General features: G+C 45.1%; 1 protein-coding gene across 6 annotated transcripts in view; it reads left to right on the plus strand.

Moving 5' to 3' along the window:
* The first annotated feature begins 2,200 nt into the window (after positions 1-2,200).
* The window catches only part of DLGAP1 (DLG associated protein 1), a 388,995-nt gene continuing 372,083 nt past the window's right edge, over positions 2,201-19,112 (plus strand). For 4 of the 6 annotated variants that reach the window (XM_048508637.1, XM_048508636.1, XM_048508638.1 and 1 more), the window contains exon 1: positions 2,201-2,595. The gene's annotated coding sequence lies outside the window, so the exon portion shown is untranslated. Of the gene's footprint in view, positions 2,596-3,186; positions 3,275-19,112 lie in introns of those variants that run through there. The other 2 variants (XM_048508643.1, XM_048508640.1) reach the window with 2 other exon arrangements.

The raw sequence follows: 19,112 nt of genomic DNA on the forward strand, positions 1-19,112 counted from the left end.
CACATGGCCACAGTGGTACAAAGTCACAAAGAAAAAGAACAAGGGTTTGATAGTAAAGAAGGGGAAGAGGGGCAGTGGCCACAACACTTCGGTTCAGATAACTCACCTGGAATATTTAACCAACCAGATGTTACTGCAGGGCTGAAAACACAGTGACAGAATGCAGAGTGTCATGCAGAAGGCACTGTTCTCTGTGTGAATAAGAGAGGCATATTGCATGGAAAACAGCTGTTATGGACACAGCCTGAATGCAGAAAACAAAGAACACGTTATATATGTTTTTGAAGGCCAGTGTCCAAATGCATGGAGATGAATTCAAGAAGTACAGTGGAGCAGTTTTACTCAGAAGTATTTCAGTAGGTCTTATTAAAAAAAAAGCATTCTTAGGATTGCAGCCGTACAACTCAATCCAACTATGTAGTTTCTCATGGAAGACGACAAAGACACCAACAATGAAGAAGAAGAGGAGGAGGAAGAATAGGAGTCTGGATTTATACCCCACTTTTCTCTCCTGTAAGGAGACTCAAGGTGGCTTACAAGCTCCTTTCCCTTCTTCTCCCCACAACAGACACTTTATGAGGTAGGTGGGGCTGATAGAGTTCCGAAGAACTGTGACTAGCCAAAGGTCACCCAGCAGGAATGTGTAGGAGTGGGGAAACAAATCTGGTTCACCAGATAAGCCTCTGCCACTCAGGTGGAGTGGGGAATCAAACCCGGTTCTCCAAATTAGAATCCACCTGCTCTTGACCACTATACCACACTGGCTCTCAGGAGAGGAGGTCTTCACTATAAAAGACTATCAGCCCAATCCAGAGCTCCAGGTACATGGGGACAGTGCTACCATCCTGCCACTCCACCTCCAAAAGGCATTCAGGTGACATGGGAAGGTAGTGAAAAGAGAAAACAGCCCAGCTGCTGGAGAATCACTTATAGCTGTATATGGATTTATGTACCCTTGTGGCATAATCCTGAGTCCTCTGGTGGTAGCGTACCCGACATGCTGTAATATTGTCATGTGCCAGTGGGAAAGAAAATCTCACTGATTCAGTAGGAGTATTTCCAAGTAAGCAGGCATAAGATCACAGGCTCTTATGCTTAACTAGAAATGAAAAAATATTTATATTTTGTGAGACTTACAGTGCAATCCTAAACAGAGTTATACTCTTCGAAACTCACCGACTTCAATGGATTTTTGAAGGATTAAACATTGTTTAGGATTACACTACTAACATGTAGTTTATGGTCAGCACTTGTGCTTGGAGTTTCTTAGGCTAAAGTTATTTTCATGCTTACTTGGGTTTAATCCTCATTGAACTGACTTGGATTTACTTCCAGCTAAAGGTACATAGAACCAGACTGCTCTTTTAGCTTCTGAAAATGATACCACTAGCATGCCTGTATGTTTTAATACCTGTGGGCAAAAAGCAGCTTGGGAAAGGGGCCATCTGGGGAAGGTCAGATTGGAAAAACAGAAATGTGAGGGTTGGGTTAAAATTCCTTTTCAAGTCATGATCCCATTTGTCCCCCTTTTGTTTGTTCAAAATGGGAGCCCAGAGAACACAGTTCTGACTACTTGGCCCTTTACTTTGAAAGCAATACAGACCAAATTATGAACAACTTTGTTATCTGTTTTAGAGGCCAACTGTATTATTTTCTTCAGACTTCCAGTGCAGAAAGTGCATCCAAGTCTCCTGGAAAATCACACAAGTGGCTCTTTCATAGCTTGGTGTAGTGTAGTGGTGAAGAGTGGTGGACTCTATAAACCGTATTTGTTTCCCCAATCCTCAACATGGGCTAGTCCCAGTCCTCTGAGAACTCTCTCAGCCCCACCTACCTCACAAGGTGCCTGGTTGCGGGGAGAGGGAGGGAAGGAGCTTGTAAGCTGTTTAATGATGCCTCACGGTTGAGAAAAACGTGGTATAAATCCAAACTCCTCTTCTTCGTTTCCCGGCCAGTCGTTTCTCCATCCTGCCGAGCCTGCATCCGGGCAGGCGCTAAGAAGGATTTTTATGGGTGATGCGTCGCTGCAGCCTGTGAGGAGAAAACGGGCTTGAGGTTCTCCCCTCGCGCTCTTGTGCTGCGATCGCCGCTCTTGAGACGCGACTTAGGAAGCGGGTTGAGTGGATCCGGGCATCCGGCGCAGGGCCATCCCAGTGTGCGCCCGCCAGTGTGTGTGCATGGGGAGGGGCGGGGGCTTCAGGACTCCTCTTTCCGCTCTTGCCCGAAGTGGTTGGGGGGTGTAGGGAGGGAAGGAGGCAAGCGAGCTCCGCCTCTGCTCGTGCCATATTAATGTGCGCGGCGGGGCCGAGGCTGATTGACTCATCTGGGGCTTCGCTTCCCACTGTCACTGCACACCTCCTTGCTGCACGTTGCAGCGCCCGGACCAGCAGGCAGCGCTTCTACCCTGGGCACACACAACACACTGGCGCGCGCGCGCACGCGGATGGCACGCTGGGGCCGCGGCGGCTGCTGCTGCTGCAACTCTTTCCACCCATCCAAGGATTAGCCGCCTTTCGCTCGCCTTCTCCCCGGCTGCGTTTGCCTCTCGCCTCTGGTCAGCGTTTCAGCGCCTGTCAACAGACTTACGAAAGAAAGGTAAATGGAGGGGCGGAGGGGGGAACGTGGCTCGTTTGGCCGACAAGGGTGGTCCAGGCGGACGCCGAGCGGAGGGGCTGCCTCGCTTCCCGCCTCCCGTCGCCGCTGCGGCTTGTTGAAGGAGGGGGGGGGGGTGAGGCTTTCCTTCTTGACGCCCCGGGCCGCTCGGTGTGGCACCGACGGGCGCTGCTGGGTGGGCAGCAACCGTGGCTTCCAGGGGGTGTGTGAAACGGGGAGCGTGAGGGAGGCAAGTCTCCTCCCCGCCCAGCCACGCGCCTTTTAATCTCGCCGCCAGTGCCCATTTCGTGTGTTCCCAATCAGCTTCGCCTTTTCGGAGGGAGGCTCAGGCGCGCGCCCCTCCCGCCGCTTCTTGCGGCATCATCAGGCGAGGAGGCTGCCTGCCCGGTGGCCCCCGTGCCGCCTGCCTGCTCCGGCGTGTTGCTTTGGCTAAGCAGCCTCTCGCTCTGCCCTCGCCGCGCTCGGTGGGGGCTTCTCGGAGGCGCAGAGCCTGGCGAGCTGAGCAGCAGCCAGCCAGCAGCCCTCGCTGCGTGCGGCTGGAGGGGCTGAGCGCGCCGGTACCTCCGATGTCCAGCCGATTTCCAATCCCGACCCTTTATCGTTTCGGACCTTTGTATGGGCACTGGCCAGAGAGCCACGACTGGAAGGGAAGGCAAGGCAGGTATAGTTGCCCAGGGGGTCCGTTTGGGTTTGCTGGTTTTTATTTTGGCTGCCCAAGGTGCGTGTGTGTGCCTGTTCCGGAAAGCCATGCTTGGAAGTTCTGTCAAAGCCTGACAAGGGTCCTCCACACCCTGCATTAGAGTGAGCAGCTTAAATGGATCGCTTGAAATCCAGCCATGACCCCCCTCAGCAGGACTTGTGGGGGTATAACAGATGACACTTTCATTTAGCGGAAGTGCAGCTGCTGGAAGTGGAACCCTCTCAAGGCAAAAAAAGGAAAGGGGCACTGCGTTCAGGGAACCGCACTGCTGTCTTTTTAAAATAATTCTTTTCCTTTTTTGCTTGGAATGGAAAAAGCCCTGTCTGAAAAAAGAATAAGTTAAAAGACTGAGGAGCATGTATTTACTGTTCCTGTCTTGGGCTTCTGTTGCATTGGTGTTTGCCTGGATGTAGGAGGTCCTACTGAAGAGGAGTATTAATCAACAGTACCACTTTCGAGTTCAACAAATCACAAGTTTGAAGTTCTGTGACAAAGGAGAGGGTTGAATGTGTCAGTCAAGGCTTTTTGATCTGGTAACTGTCAGTCTTCTAAGTAATTAACATAGTGAGATGGGGATACATCTTATCTATTTGAAATCCCAAATTAAGCCATCCATGAATAATTCCCTGAAGAGTAATGTGCTCAGGATATCTGGAGGAGAAGATACAGAATTGTTGGCTGTATCATATTGTTGCTCCCCCCACCGATATAATAGCAAGGGGTAAATATAAATACGCATTCCTGGTCCGGGTGATTTTACTACCAGGAGTTTGCTGTTCTTAATTTTGACAGCAGGGAATTTCAACATACTTTGCATTTTTCATCTGAAATGATGTGGTTTAGGCAAAAAGTGTGGATATGCTTGTTAAGTCTCAGGCAAATGCTGGCAATTCTTGACACCTGATGGACAGCATGCATCCAACTTGCATCTATTTAGTGTTGGAGCTATGTAATTAGAATGCAAAACTTACTGGTTTCTGGATGGAGACTAAGATAGTGGGTCCTATTTTGTTTCCAAGTAAACATATTTAAATAAATCACTCAATGCCACAGAAAGAATGTCACCTTTGACATGGAGGTTTACATAATTACATTTTATTACCCCAGCTTAGGAGATGTCAAGCTGTATGCTCCTTCTGAATGAGTAACAGTGCTGGTGTGAGATACAGATTAATTGGATGTTCATGATAATTTATTCTTAATTCAGATCATGATTAGATGTTTGTAATTTTTATTTAATTGTTGTTTTTACTTTACTAAACTTTTTTCTAAAAGGCTACAATTGAATATATGCCATATATTGCACAGGAGAGCTTCAGGAACAGCTGTCTAATCTTCTGATCTGAGATGTGCATTAGTCCCATCTATTTTATTGTAAAATGTACTTGCATGTTAATGCTAAAAAGTATTAGGCAGTGGTCAAGTATATAAGATTACGTACATATGAACGTGCATCTGAGTGAAGTCACTGTGGCTTAGAAGTCACAAAGTTGTTATTGAATTAATAATTATTTATACTTTTTCTGCTTTCTCTAGTACTTCAGTGCTATTCTTCTTTATTTTGGAAGTCAGATTAAATGTTAACAAAAGTAAACATAAACCCATTTTACTAAAATTGTTTTAGGAGATTAAAATGCTTTACTTTATAAGAATTCTGGATGTGATGTCAAAACATTTAGGAAATTGGGTTACCCTTCCTTAATCTGTTCCTTCTAGCCTATTTAATATTGGATAAGCCCAAATTGTGTATGTACACAATGTATGTTTCTGTAGAAGCATGTGAAAAAGATGGTATAGATGAGTTCAGCCTGGATTAATCTTTATAACAGGCAGGAATTTAGGCAGTCATACAGCATTATCTAGCTTGGCATGATATAACACATGATTTTGCAATAGTTTTAGGCCTCTTAAAATCCTTTAGGTCTCCTAATATTTTCTTGTGCTGTTGCAAGGTGAAATCCAAAGCACTGCATCATGAAAGATTTTAACTACCCAAAATCATTTTATTTTATTGTTGATGAGCATTTTTATTCAAAAACTCTTTATTTTATTGTTCATTTAATTAGATAATGTTTTAAGGGACTATATGATAACGTATTTCCTTTATGATGTAATCTCATAAAACCTGGAAAAAGAACCTCTATGGTGGATCTATCCCATGCAATGTATAATTGCCTTGACAACTTCTATGAAGATGCGCATTGTGACTATGTAGTTTAACTTATGCCCACTGGGTCTTGAGCACTATGTAGGCTGTATTTCTTTTTCTCATAGGTGCAAGCAGAAAATTGTGTTTATAGTGAAGACCATAACTTTGCTTGCTTGTGCTTTTCTAGTTTCTGGAAATAGCTTGGTGTGTCAAAGGTTTTCACGGCTGAAATCAACTGGCTGTTGTGGGTTTTCTGGACTGTGTGGCTGTGGTCTGGTAGTTTTTTCCCTAATGTTTTGCCTGCATCTATGGCTGACATCTTCAGAGGCATGTCACGGTAGGATGTGTTTCTCTCTGTGACACTGCCAGACCACAGCTCACAGTCCAGAAAACCTACAGCAGCCAATAGCATGGAGTGTTGGTCGTTATGTCTTCCATAGCTCTTGAACAAAATATCTCTCTGTTTTGCAAAGAAAGCAGAATTCGTATACTTTCTGTATGTCTGCGATCCAAGGAAATGAGTTATAAAATCAAATCAGTGGGCTATAGGCTCCTTCTCCTGAATATTTGAGATATCTTATAATTAGTTGTGATCTCCAAATGGTCATATGACGTTCCAGATGATTGTGACCCAAGGGCTTAAGATAAAGAGCACGGAGGATAAAACAAACCCTTCTGGCATAGCACACATTGAGTTCAACTGGCTGGCTCTGCTTCCTTAGGGAAACAGTTACCTGCTAATAAGGAAAGAATGAAATTAATTGAGAACTGTCCTTTTACCCAAAACATTTATTGTAGTCAATCCACTATTCAGGGTCAAACATAACAAATTCTGTTGATGGATCAACTAAGTATGGATGGTTGTTGGTAGCTAGAGTTTATCTGCTTTTAAATGTGTAATTTACTTTAACCTGAGTTATAATTAAACCTGAATTAAATTATTTTAACCTGAGTTGTAATTTGTATCCATATGACTTTTAAAAACTTTGTCTTTGCAACTTGGTTGCAGAATTGTTTGCTGCCTTAAGTCTGAGAAGGTGAGGTAGAAATGTTTCAAAGAAATATACAAACTAAGGCCAGTTGGATGGTTTCAGTCCTGAATCCAGGCCTGCAACCAAACTGGTCAAGGGCAGATGTTTCATGCAGCAATTCTTGTAGCCACCCTGCCACAACCTGGGTTGCTTTCACACCAAGATTTCCCTCCACTAGCGTACAGCAAGACTGCACTTTATTTTAGAATTTCTACATGGTGCTGTGCTCTTTCCTAACATGGTTCTTGGGTCTTGTCCTTTTATGGTGAAGCAAAGAATACCCTTCTTTGGTCAAATTTAAAGGGGGGAAAGTGCAATGATTTCAGTCAGAGCTTGTGTGACAGCTCTGTCTGCTTCCAGTCCAGTGTGGGTGTGTGTGTGTGTGTGGAGCTCAACAACATCCAATTCTTGCATACCTTCCCCTTTTAGCCTTTCAAAAAACGTTAAACATATTTTTAGAAAAAAAACCTCCAGGTCAGCTGTATTGGGGAGCATACTGGTACTGTCTTAACTCAATTGCCAGGTCATGTTGGCATTTTTGTGCCCACATGATAAGCAGGAAGGGAATAGAGGGGGGCAGTATCACCAGTGAGCAATGCAGTCATGAGGTATGTGAATGCAGTCCATGTGTGCTTTGAACCTGCTTCTTAATCTTTCACAGCAGAGATAGCTATTCCCACCTCTGTGTGAAAGCAATTCTAATCACTTTGCTCAAAGGATATGAAAAAATTCTATTGCCCCCCCCCCCACCCCACCATGGCACCCTTTAACAAAAGAGAGTGACATTAGTTGAAGCCAAATTTGGTAACAGTCAGTTGCTTAGTTCTTAAAGACTGCAATCAGGTTTTAAAAAAATGGCTTTAAGCAATCCTAAGGATTTGGACGCCTGACTTGGATGGCCTCTAGGTTAGCCTGATCTCATCAGAACTCAGCAGCGAAGCAGGATTGATCCTGGCAAGTACTTGGATGGGAGAATCCAAAGGAATTCCAGGGTTGTGACATGGAGGAAGGCATTGGCAAGCCACATTTGAACATCCCTTGCCTCGAAAACCCTGTGGGGTCACTATAAATCTGTTGTGACTTGATGGTACTTTATGCACACATGCAAGGATTTGGACATGCTAAATGGATATTTGTTGCATGCCGTATCTCAAACTGCTTTTGAAATTTCCTCAGTTTTATGTTGGCTGACTGTGTGCCATGGGAATTTACTGTTCTAAAAACACTCTTCCAACAACCTTCTTTAAGACATGGAACTATTTCTGTTTCTTTGGATTTCAGACATAAATGTACATTGTGCTTGCAATAACCAGATAGCCATCACTCCTACAATCATTAGTGACTACTTTAGTACAGAAATGGAACTTTGATTTAAAAAAGTACTAGTTATCTTTGGGTTTAAATATGAGCATATATTGTACTAGTGGTGACATATGATGCTTCATAATGAGAGACAAGCACTAGCGCCGTGTTAACATAAGTGCATGTATTTGCATAGAAAGTGAGGTTAGTCATACTGGCATCCTTGCCAGATTATTATGTAAAGCCTTTGGCTGAGATCATATGTCGCTTTAAAGTTGGCTCCTATCAACAATGCTGATGGCACCCAACCCTACAGTTCGTTGCCTGTGTCTCCAAAAGCTACTATAGAGCCTTGGGCCAGTGTTTTCAGACTGTGATCAAGTGACTGAAATTAACATGCTGAAACTGCATCCAGACAAGATTAAGGTGATACTGGTTGGAAAGGTGGAAGCTTTTGTTGAACTAACCAATGTTAGAATAGCTTGAGGTGCTATCAAACCCAGATGTTAATGGAGAAACAGGTTGGGGATATTGCCAGGCATGTGTTCCCTCAGTTACAGCTTGCTCTTTATTTGGATTCTACCAACTGAGTCATACTAATCCATGTCACTGCAGATTGGACAGCAGTAGATTAAAGTACAGTAATTCAGCCAATGAGGCCCTACCTTTGAATATAACTTAGAGACTGCAATTGACACAAAATGCATCGGCAACAAGGCTTTTTTCTGGGATCATCTTCAGCAGTTGAATTGGTTAATTGTTTGCTTTTTGCGCATTTTAACAATTCTGGCAATTACTTTTACAGTCCTTTACAGTCTTGGTCCATCATCATGCCTATTAGATTACACTCTGTTTCCTGCTTTTTGGAAAACATCCAACATCATTTTATTTCAAAGAGCTGTTGACCGAAGAAGCTGTTGACAAGATAGTATTGGGAAGGGTCAACTACATTTTTTCTAAGTTTTCTACTTTGTTTTAGGATGTTATTGGAATATATGCCTATGTGAAATGCATTCTTAGAAAATAAAAGATATAAGTATTTTAAATGAATATAGTATAATATGGTGGTTTTACTGCTGTGGCTCAGATAATTGTTTACACAGGATCATGATTGAGAAACAGTGGTCATTTACAGAAGTTAACATTTTCATGGAACCATATGCTTATGCTCTAAGACTTCATAAATGTCAGGTGTTTAGATGAGCCTTGTGTTGGTATTCTAGTCATCTGGCCAGTTAAACATTGTAAACAGGGTGTCTATTATTTGGCCATGGTAACTAAAGAATACCAGTGTGGATGTCAACTTGTATTTTTGTTGTATTGAGTCATTATATTATGCCTTTTGTTAACAAAAGCAGGAGTAAGAGTTAGTTGCTTCTGATTCCTGCAGCACTGAGGGTAAATCATTGCAAAATTCCTGTTGATTGGTATAATTTGCCTGGTTTTTAAATGCTAACTCCTATTTCTACGTCAGTTCCGTACTTTTGAAAAGAAAATGTAACTGTAGGCTTGGTGTTCCAGGCTGAAAGCCCAAGAAAAGAAATTTTCAGTGAATCATTCACATTTATAAAGAAGATTTTCTAAATGTATTAAACATTAATGTCACAGTTTTGCAATAACATTGTCTGATTTGTTTTTGAAGTAGCAAATATGTTGAAGTATCTCATTTCTTGTTCTAATTAAGTTAATTCTTTAAAAATACCTTTTAAAAGTTAGACCATATTTTACTGGTCATCTGTCCAACTGTATGTATAGACCAGATTTTTTAAAACTGCCCTTCCAACTTTTTTCCAATCTGCTAATGATTCCAAGATTTATGTAATGTGTTAATTTCACAGCTGCAAATTGAACACAGAGAAAAATCTCTTTGAATCTATAATGTGAAATGTACTCTACCTTTTCATTCAGAATTTCAGAGCAATTCCTTTCCCATTGAAAGAAAGCAGGGTGTGCTTGAAAATTCCTTTCTTTTTCATGCATTTAGGTAATATCTGAATTGGAAAGTTTTATTTGAAAATAATTCTATACGTGGCTCAAGGAGGCAAGCAGCAAAGATCAAATTACTACACAATCCAAACATATACAGAAGCTTTAAAAAATCCTATCCGGACATAAAAAAACCAGCCTCAAAACCACAAAGATTGCTTTTACTAGACATGTTAGCAGCCGGCAGCCTTTGACACAGTGGGCCAGGCCATCCTGTTCAGATATTTGGAGGTTGAATAGAGGATTAAGAGATGTGTTTTGGATTGGCTTCAGTTATTCCTTCAGGCAGAAATCAAGGTTTCTGTAGGGCACAAGTTTTTTTTACAATGTGGGATTTGCCTTACGGGTCTAACATATCCCATCTCTATGTGATGCCCTTGGGAGAAATAATTCATGGTTTTGGATAGGGTGGCATCAATATGCTAATGACATCAATCTCAGCATTTTTAATATCTGAAATGCCTGGAAATGCTACAAACTGGCATCCCCAAGGTAATGCATGTGGGCACAATGGCACCTGCCAACACCTTTCCCGGTATTCGTCGTGTGTTTTTAGAAAGTGGGCAGAACCAGGCTGGTCTTTTGTCAGCAGGGTTTTTGATTAGCCATTGGAGGTCTGATAGGTTGTGCAGATTTCTAAAAAGTTTTTTTAGCAGCAACTGCCAACAGAGCATAAAGATCTTTACTCTGTGACTGAAGGTATACTAGAAAATGTTTTTAAACAATATGTAAATTTAAAAAGGCATCATGTTATGAAGGCCGCTTTTCCATGAATATTTATTGCTAGAGTTACGCTTTACCACACTCCCTGAATGTTGTGGTTGGTTCTGCTTCCTTCAGCAGCCATTTTGTGGTTTTACATGCCACCATGTGTCAGAATTCTGAAGATGCCCATAGCCTCAGAAAAGTTGGGACACTTGCTATGGAGCCTTTGAACCAATTTCTGACTGCTGTAGTTGAATGGCTAATGGTAAATCAGCTTAACTCAGTCCTGAAAAGACTGAGGTGATTTTTATTGGGAAAGCCAAGGCCCTGAAAGACATGGGGCTTCCCACTTTTGAGGGGGGCTATCTCTGTACGGAATTCCATAGACGCAGAAATAAAAGGCTTTGGGAGTAAAAGTCCATTTATTAAGACATCTTAGAAAGCTCAAGTACACGCAGTGGCAGGAATGACACTTCCCGCCAGAAGCACAGGTTATAATACCAGTCACCCCATCCCCCCTTCCTGCTTCCCATGGGAACAGAGGCTTCATCTCCCGCGCAAAGATAAAGTCTCCGCCGATGCATCTGGCCCATCGCCCGGGCTGTGGAATGCACTCAAGGTTACTTCACCATCAACACTACATTGAATCCTTTTACACTCTGCCTCCCCTAAAGAAGACCCCTTCCCCCAGGTTTGTGCGGAAGAGGCTGGCCGGGTGGAGAGCAGAAATAAGGGTGGGGGGGTCAATGTATTCGGGATAATCACAGTGATTATACCCAGGGGAATATCCCACCCAAGAAACTAAATATTGCAAAAGCCGTTATGCGATTAAAGCGAGGAAGTCCAGGATAGGCCGTCGAATTTACCGTAGTGCTTGTGGCCATCAATAATAGTCGGTGAGGGGCCTCTCCGGCGAGTCGGTGCCAGGCATCGGAAGCGGGGAGCCTCCTTGAGCAAGCTGGAATGGAAGACAGGATGGATGTTACTAAGAGAGTTAAGGCAAAATCTAAGCCCGGGCAGTGACATCATTAATCACTTTGAAGTAATCTAGAAAAGGTCCCACAAATCTCTTGCCCAGAAGTTTGGAATATTTATGCACGATCTTCCAAGGAGATTTTTTTTGTAGATAAATACACCCAGGAGCCCACACGCAGAGGGAAATCCGAGCGGTGTTTATCCGCTTGCAGTTTTGAGGAGTCCTTTTGCTTGTTGGCAAAAGGCGGTCTGGACCGACTTCCATCCCTCGGCTAGGGATGAGAAATCCATTGTTGATGAAACTCTGGGGAGGTCCAAAGCAGCTGCGGGTAGTTAGGTAACGGCGGGAAGGAGCTGACCAGACACAATTTCAAAGGGTTTTTCTTTGTTGCTACTATGAACCGCATTGTTGTAGGCGTACTCCGCATAGCGGAATAAGCTTCGCACCAATGGTGTCTTGGTGGTAGTTGGTGTATTTCGCGTAAATACTGCTCTAGGGTTCTGTTCGTTCTCTCCGTCTACATGCCGTCACTTTGAGCGTGGTAGGCGGCAGAAGTGACGGCTTGAAGGCGGCTAACAACCCAAAACGCTTTCCAGAACTTTGAGATGAATTGGGGGGGCAGCGGTTACGGAGACCACCTTAACAGGGGCGGAATGGAGACGGTAAACATGTTGAATAAACAGCCCGTTATAACTTAGGAGGCCCGAGGAGGGATGGGAAGCACATGGAATAAAATGGGCTTGCTTAGAGAATAAGTCTACCACCACCCATAAAACCCGTATTGCGCATGACTTTCGGGCTAAAATCTGTAATGAAATCCATGGAGATGACTTCCCAAGGGCGGGGAAGCTACGGGGAGGAGGTTACCAATAGTCCATGGGGCTTTCCGGGATGGTTTTGGCTTCTGCACAAAAACGAGCAGCCTTTAATGTAATGCCTCAATGTGCTTTGCGCATTGCGCGCCACAAGAACTACTTGGCGGAGCTAGGTGCAGAGTTTTCAAAAAGCCAAAATGTCCAGCCCGGGCGGGCGAATCGGTGGCAAGCTGCAAGAACTTGCCTCGCGGAGGAGGCGAGGCACGTACCAACATTCCCCCCTCCGCCAAAATCCCATTCTCAAAAGCGCCAATTGGGAGTCTCAGCCCGACGCTGGAGGCTCATGCAGCCCAGCCTCCTCAATTCCTGCAGGAAAGGAGAGCGAGACTGGGAGCGGGGGGGGTGGAGGGAGAAGTGGGCGTTGTGAGATCGAGGGTGACAACCAACCCCAATTGGGAGGGTAAAAGAACAGTGCGTGGAAGGAATGTCTGCGTAAAGGCAGCTCCACCTGAACGAAGGCGAGCTGGCGTCCAGCCAGTTTGTTGGTTTTCCCAGGAAAAAATGGACTGTAAAAGAGAAACGAGAAAAGAAATCGGCCCAACGAAGTTGTTTTGCGGACATCTTGAGGGAAGTGGAAAGAGCTGCCAGGTTTGTATGATCCGACCAAACTTGAAAGAGGTGCTTAGCCCCCTCCATGCCAGTGGCGTAGAGTGGAAGTGCTGGCTTTGATGGCCGCCAGTCTCCTTGTCTCTACAGTCCAGTTGAGTTCGGCACCAGAGAATTTCTTAGACAAATAAGCACCGCGGAACCAGTCTACCATCTTTATTTTTCATACCCAGCTGTAGGAGACTGCTGAGCCGCTTTGTCCGAGGCGTCCACGTGAACCACAAGCGGGAGATCGGGTCAGAGGTGCTTTAGGATAGGTTCGGTTGGTAGCGCCAGATTTTTAATAGTTGAAAGGCTGTTTGACATTTCTCCAGACCAGAAAGGGGGGGGGGGCCCGGGCTTGGCGGCCAGTGGAGCTTTACCCTCAGTGCGTAAGAGGTCTGTGAGAGGGAGAAGTCAGGTTCAACAAATTGGGGAATTTATAAAATCCACGATAGAAATTAGCAAAACCAAGAAAGCGACTGGAGTTCTTTGCGGTTGGTGGGGGCAGGCCATTGGAGGACTGCTTCAATTTTAGCTTAGGATCCATTGTTAAGCCCTCGAGGCGAGGATCCGGTAACCTATAAATAGTCAATGGAGGTCTGATGAAAACAGCATTTGGAGAGTTTGGCAAAGAGAGTTGTTGTCAAGCAAAGCGTTTCCAATACCCTCTCGAACCAATATTTCATGCTCTTCTATAGTTCGCGAGTAAATTAAAGCGTCATACTAAGTATACAACTACTCCCTTGTACAGTAAAATCATGGAGAACTTAGTTGATTAAAAGGAGACCATGAAAGCTCCGGGGCCCAATTGCAACCCGAATGGCATTATTAAATATTCAAACTGTCCAAACTTTGTTGTTAAGCGCGGTCAGGTGTTCATATCCTTCCCAGCAATTCTGACTCTGTTAGTAGAAGCTTCTCCTCAAGTCCAATTTAGTAAAATCGTCCTTTGCGAGTGCATCTAAAAGGTCCTTGATCAAAGACAAAGGATATTTATTGGACAGGGAGACCGCGTGAAGACCTCGATAATCCGTGCAAAGCCGTAAAGACCATCTTTCTTTTTTGACAAACAAAGCGGGGGCATTATTGTGTGTGTGTGTGTTTGGTAGCTCGCCCATTATGAACCAGCGAGCAAGGTTCTTATCTAAGAAGGCACGAAAGTTCCTTCTCCTCATTGGGAGCTCATCGCGGTAGATTCTACCCTTGGGTAGTTGTGCCCCTGGTTGTTATGACAATTTTACAGTCGAATTGTGTCTCTGTGGGGTGGCAACTGATCACATTCCTGCTCCTGAAAAGCTCCTGGCTAGATCTGATATGCAGGTGGGATGCCAATAGAATCGGGAGCAATCACTGAGGAAGCCAGAGAGGGGGGTGTGTCAGGAGACGTTGGAGTTTTCTTCCCAATTCATATGTTCACCACAGGGAGGGTCAGTGAGATTCTAGGATCCTTTCTTTCCAAATGAATTTTTTTGGTTCATGTAACAATAACCAAGGCAGTGCCCAAAACTATATGGAGTGTTTGGCCACTGGCTAAAATGAAACTAATTTTTTCTCCCAATGGTGAGCGTAGCGGAGGAGAATTGGCTGTGTTGTTTTGTACTGGGCGGTCCTTCATTTCGAGGGGACTGCCCGTCCATTTGGAGTGAATGGTATATAGAAGGCTTAGCCAAGGAATTAGGTCTAGACCACCACAAGCTCCTCTGCTACCTGGGGCGCATTAAGCAGTGGGAGCAGCGAATCCCACAAGGGCGAGGCGCTATAATCGCGAGTATGTTTAGGCGGGGTTGGCCAGAAATGCTTGAACAGTAATGGGAGCGCTGCCTTCACTCACCGCATCAGGAGTCGGGCCCATGTCCATCAGGGGCTGAAGAAAGACAAGTAGCTGCTTCCCCCTCCTCTGCAAGGTGTAGCCTTCGGTCACAGCACGAGACGAGCCAGTGGGGGGCGGCCCTGACCCTGCGTGGTGGTTTTGGCCCGGCGGAGTCTTGTGAGGAGCTGGAAGCGGTTGGTTTTTGCTTCTTAGGACAGTTAGCGGCTAGATGACCTGGCCCTCCGCGAAATCAAAGACACAGCCCAAGTCGGCGGCAGCGTTCAGAGAGTAGTTTTGGTAGGAATGACTGGGCTTGATTTGGTGAACACAGTGAGTGGTTTTAGAGGCGTGGGCTGACCTCCTTGGCAAGCGTATTCCAAGCGAGACGCATACTTGAGACCCCAACTGGATCCAATCTGCAATGGTGCGAGGAACCCGAATTAAAAACACCGTTTCACGTAGTTTGCTGTCCACAGCATCGCGAGAAGTATGCGCATTTCATGCGTTCAGGCCACTCAGGAGGAAGTCGAGCAGCAGCGCCGCAGGGTCGCAGACAAATTCTGCAAGCGGTGATTTGCCTTGCTGGATAGTTTTGATAGTGCGGTTGGCTTCATTCTCGGTGCCTGTGGATGTTGAAAGCGCGCTCTTAAAGCTTGGAGGAATGCGGGCGCATATGCAGGAGAGTCCTCATCCTGCAAAATCCCAAAACAGTCACGAACCAGTCGGAAACTGCCCCATCCAGGACTGAACCGATGTCAGTATTTTTTCGCGTTCAGACCGGTATAGATCATCATAGTCTTCCAAATTAGGCATTGAGTTACGGAGTGAAGTAGGGAAGTTTGGAAGCGGTCCCATCAAAGCGGGCTGGTATCCCGAGGCGATAGTAGCCCCGTTCGAAAGCCTCTCGGTCAGCTGTTATGCGGGGGGGGCCGGAATCGAGGGCGCTGGCGGTGCCACTACAGCGTTTGGGTGGCAGGACCCAGGTACGCATTAGCCCCAGCACCGGCATGATCAGTAACAGCATAGGCTCCAACTTGGGGCCCCCTGGTCTGCTACCTCCTTAGTTCCCTCTCCAACGCATAGCCAGCTCCCTCTCCTTGCGAGTCAATGCATCGCGAATTAAGCATGCAAAAGCAGCTTTTTCCCGTTCTAGCTTAACCAGTTCGTCCCGTTTAAGGGCTTCAGTGAGTTCACTTTGCGTGCGCCAGAACCTGAAGCAGCTTTCGCGTTGCCGTTGTAGCCAAATCCAGTCTGGACTGTTCCAGGACTTTATCATGGACTGACAGATTCTGGAGCATATTATTGGCAATGCGTTGGGTAGCGTCTTGTACAGAGTCCAACCTGGAGCTGGACTTCTTTAGCGTTGCTGTTCCCGGTCCCTCTGCAGGTTTTCGCGCTCTTGCTGCAATAATGCCCGTTCCTCCTCCCATAGCTGGCGTTCACGGTTCCATGCAGCTTGGGCATCCACCGAAATTAAGCCCCACTTCCTCATCCCAATCTTCTCTCGATGCGATAGGAAGCCGGTCCGGCTGGGAATGCAGGCTTTCCTCAGTCTCGCCGTCTCATCAGGAAGCGAGCCGCCGGAGACGCAGTAGCGCCCGTAGCCACCGGTGGCTCCCCGAGAGCACCTCAGGTGCGATCGCCGGTCCGGGATAGGGAAGTCCGGTTGGGAAGGGCGAATACGGATACCCCTCGAATTCCAGGTTGAGTCCCGGTGTCGCTTTGGGCCGGGCCCCGAATGCTGTGCCACCACGGTGGTTCCTTGGGGGGCATCCGCAAAATCACCGAGTCCAGGAATGCGTTCAATGGATTCCTGGGTTGCCGCTGTGAAAGGTGGTCAAGCCCGTCTCCTCCATGACAGGTTGCATCTGAGGTTTGTAATCCACACGAAAACGGGTAGAGAATCGATCCACAGGCGCTCGATCCATGGACAGGCGCCCCAAAGCGACTCCTTAGAATTACCGCATCGTCGTCGTCACGTCCCTGCGTTCCAGCGGAGTAAAGGAAGACTGATGCTGATCTGAGGGGCCGGAAAAGGAAGCCACCAGCGAAGAACCCGTTCTCCTGCCGGTTTCTCCAGATCCAGAAGGGAAAGGTCGGAGCCCTCTTTGGGAGCTACCGCAGCGTCCGCAATGACATTCAACCTCTCCATCGCAAGACAAGAGGTCCACTGTGCAAGAATATAGATGAATTAGGATTCCTGCCACAATGTAAGGAATTCCATAGACGCAGAAATAAAAGGCTTTGGGAGTAAAAGTCCATTTATTAAGACATCTTAGAAAGCTCAAGTACACGCAGTGGCAGGAATGACACTTCCCGCCAGAAGCACAGGTTATAATACCAGTCACCCCATCCCCCCTTCCTGCTTCCCATGGGAACAGAGGCTTCATCTCCCGCGCAAAGATAAAGTCTCCGCCGATGCATCTGGCCCATCGCCCGGGCTGTGGAATGCACTCAAGGTTACTTCACCATCAACACCATTGAATCCTTTACACTCAGTTAAGAGCCATGGAATGATCCAGGATCCAGCTTTATTTCTGAAGAAGTAATCTGCTGCAGCTGTACACAAAGCTGTCCATCAACTCTATTTAGCATTAACTACCTTGGCCACAGATATATGGTATCAGGTGCTAGGCTTAATCTGTATATCACTCCCATTCTGCAGGCACTCCAGTGGTTACTAATTAGGTGCCAGGCTCAGTTGAGGTTCTAACTATTTCCTGTAAAATCCTTGATGGTATTGGACCCACCTACCTACAGGTCTATCTAGTGGTGGTGAACCTTTGGCACTCCAGATGTTATGGACTACAATTCCCATCAGCCCCTGGCAACATGGCCAATTGCCAATCTATCTTTCCTTCTTTGTTGTACTATGATGACTTTGCTTATTAGAGCAAAGTCTTCTGAAGGTGCCACACTGCAAACAGGTAAAATCAGCAACTGCCCATTCATAAGTATTCTTATTTATGGAACACTCTGCTTGAGGAGATTGATAAGACCCCCATGCTTCTCTTGTTGTACAAAGTGTGCAAAAATAATTTTTCAGGAAGCCATTCTTGTAAAGGAGTAAAGCTGTGATGTCATGGATCAGTTTGCAAGGTGATCTCTGTTAGGAATAATGTGTTTTTTCTTCCAGTCCTTCAATCCCAACCTGACTGTGTTATGTTGTTTTAGTAGGAATCTTTGCTATTAGACTCAAATACTATCAAAATATTTTGATTGACTGAATTGTTCTACTGAACTTGTAATCCTTAATTGCCAATGAGAAATGTGGTCTACAAATGAAAATAAATAAAATAAACATGCTTATTTGATTATAAGATGTCTACTAACTCTTCTATAGGAACTTGGTATGCAGGATTCAATAAAACAACTTCAGGTTGTCAGGACATGGACAATTAACATTTATACACTCTACAATGGTGGTTGAGCAGGAGAGGCCTGTTCCTGATTTAACTGTATGTTGACTGTGTGTGTCCGTGCCGTATACTGATTCATGAACAGGTGATTTTGTATTTAATAGATGTAAGGGAAAGAATTCACTTCTAGACTTACTCCTTTGCAATCTGCTGTTAAAAATCTATACAGCTTTATAGCCATATATTGATTTTTGAGATGGTCCAGTAACAGTTTTCAAGAGCTGAATAGTTTCCTTAGAAAGAGTTATTTTTAATCTTTTGCATATTTGGAATTTATTAATCTGAAACTGCTGAAGAAACTGAAAAATATTTTAAAGGAATTAGATAAATTATTACTCACGCTATGAAAGATGATCATAATAACATACCAATGCAATCTTTACTTTGTGAGAAGAATTCTAGAAATTTATAATAGTAAACAGTCATCAGTGTTGTTTTTATTTATTTTGGATTATTAGAATTTAAATCAATAATGACAATTATTGTAATAGTTAATTTTTAATATAATATAATTATATTAAATTGTAGCTAGGGTTTGATTCAGTTTTCCTTTTTTCTGTTCTGTTTATTCTTACCTACATTTAAAAAAAGATGAAAAAGGAAAAACTGCCTGTATCGCTCTGGCAGTTCAGTCCTGAGTGGGGTAGGGTAGTTGCGTCACAGCTGGATCCGGCACAGCCACATGACCTCCAAAGAGGCTTGGTGCACCATGGACAGCAAGCCAAAAGCATTGCTGCCCCTCCCCCTCCCCCAGGAAAGGGGAGGGGGAAATGCAACTCAATAGACTGTGCCACTGATCTTGCTGGTTGTAAGTCTGTGCCAACAAATGAGGAGTTTGCGAGTCAAAAGGGCTCAGGAAGCTTTCTAAAGCTGGCCTCACCCTTGGAATGCCCCCTTTATTTCTGAAGTGGGCTTTTGTGCTGGAGAAATGCTGCTGCCGAGGCTGCGATGGTGCCTG

Source organism: Sphaerodactylus townsendi, linkage group LG09, assembly GCF_021028975.2.
Source record: "Sphaerodactylus townsendi isolate TG3544 linkage group LG09, MPM_Stown_v2.3, whole genome shotgun sequence".
NCBI lineage: Eukaryota > Metazoa > Chordata > Lepidosauria > Squamata > Sphaerodactylidae > Sphaerodactylus > Sphaerodactylus townsendi.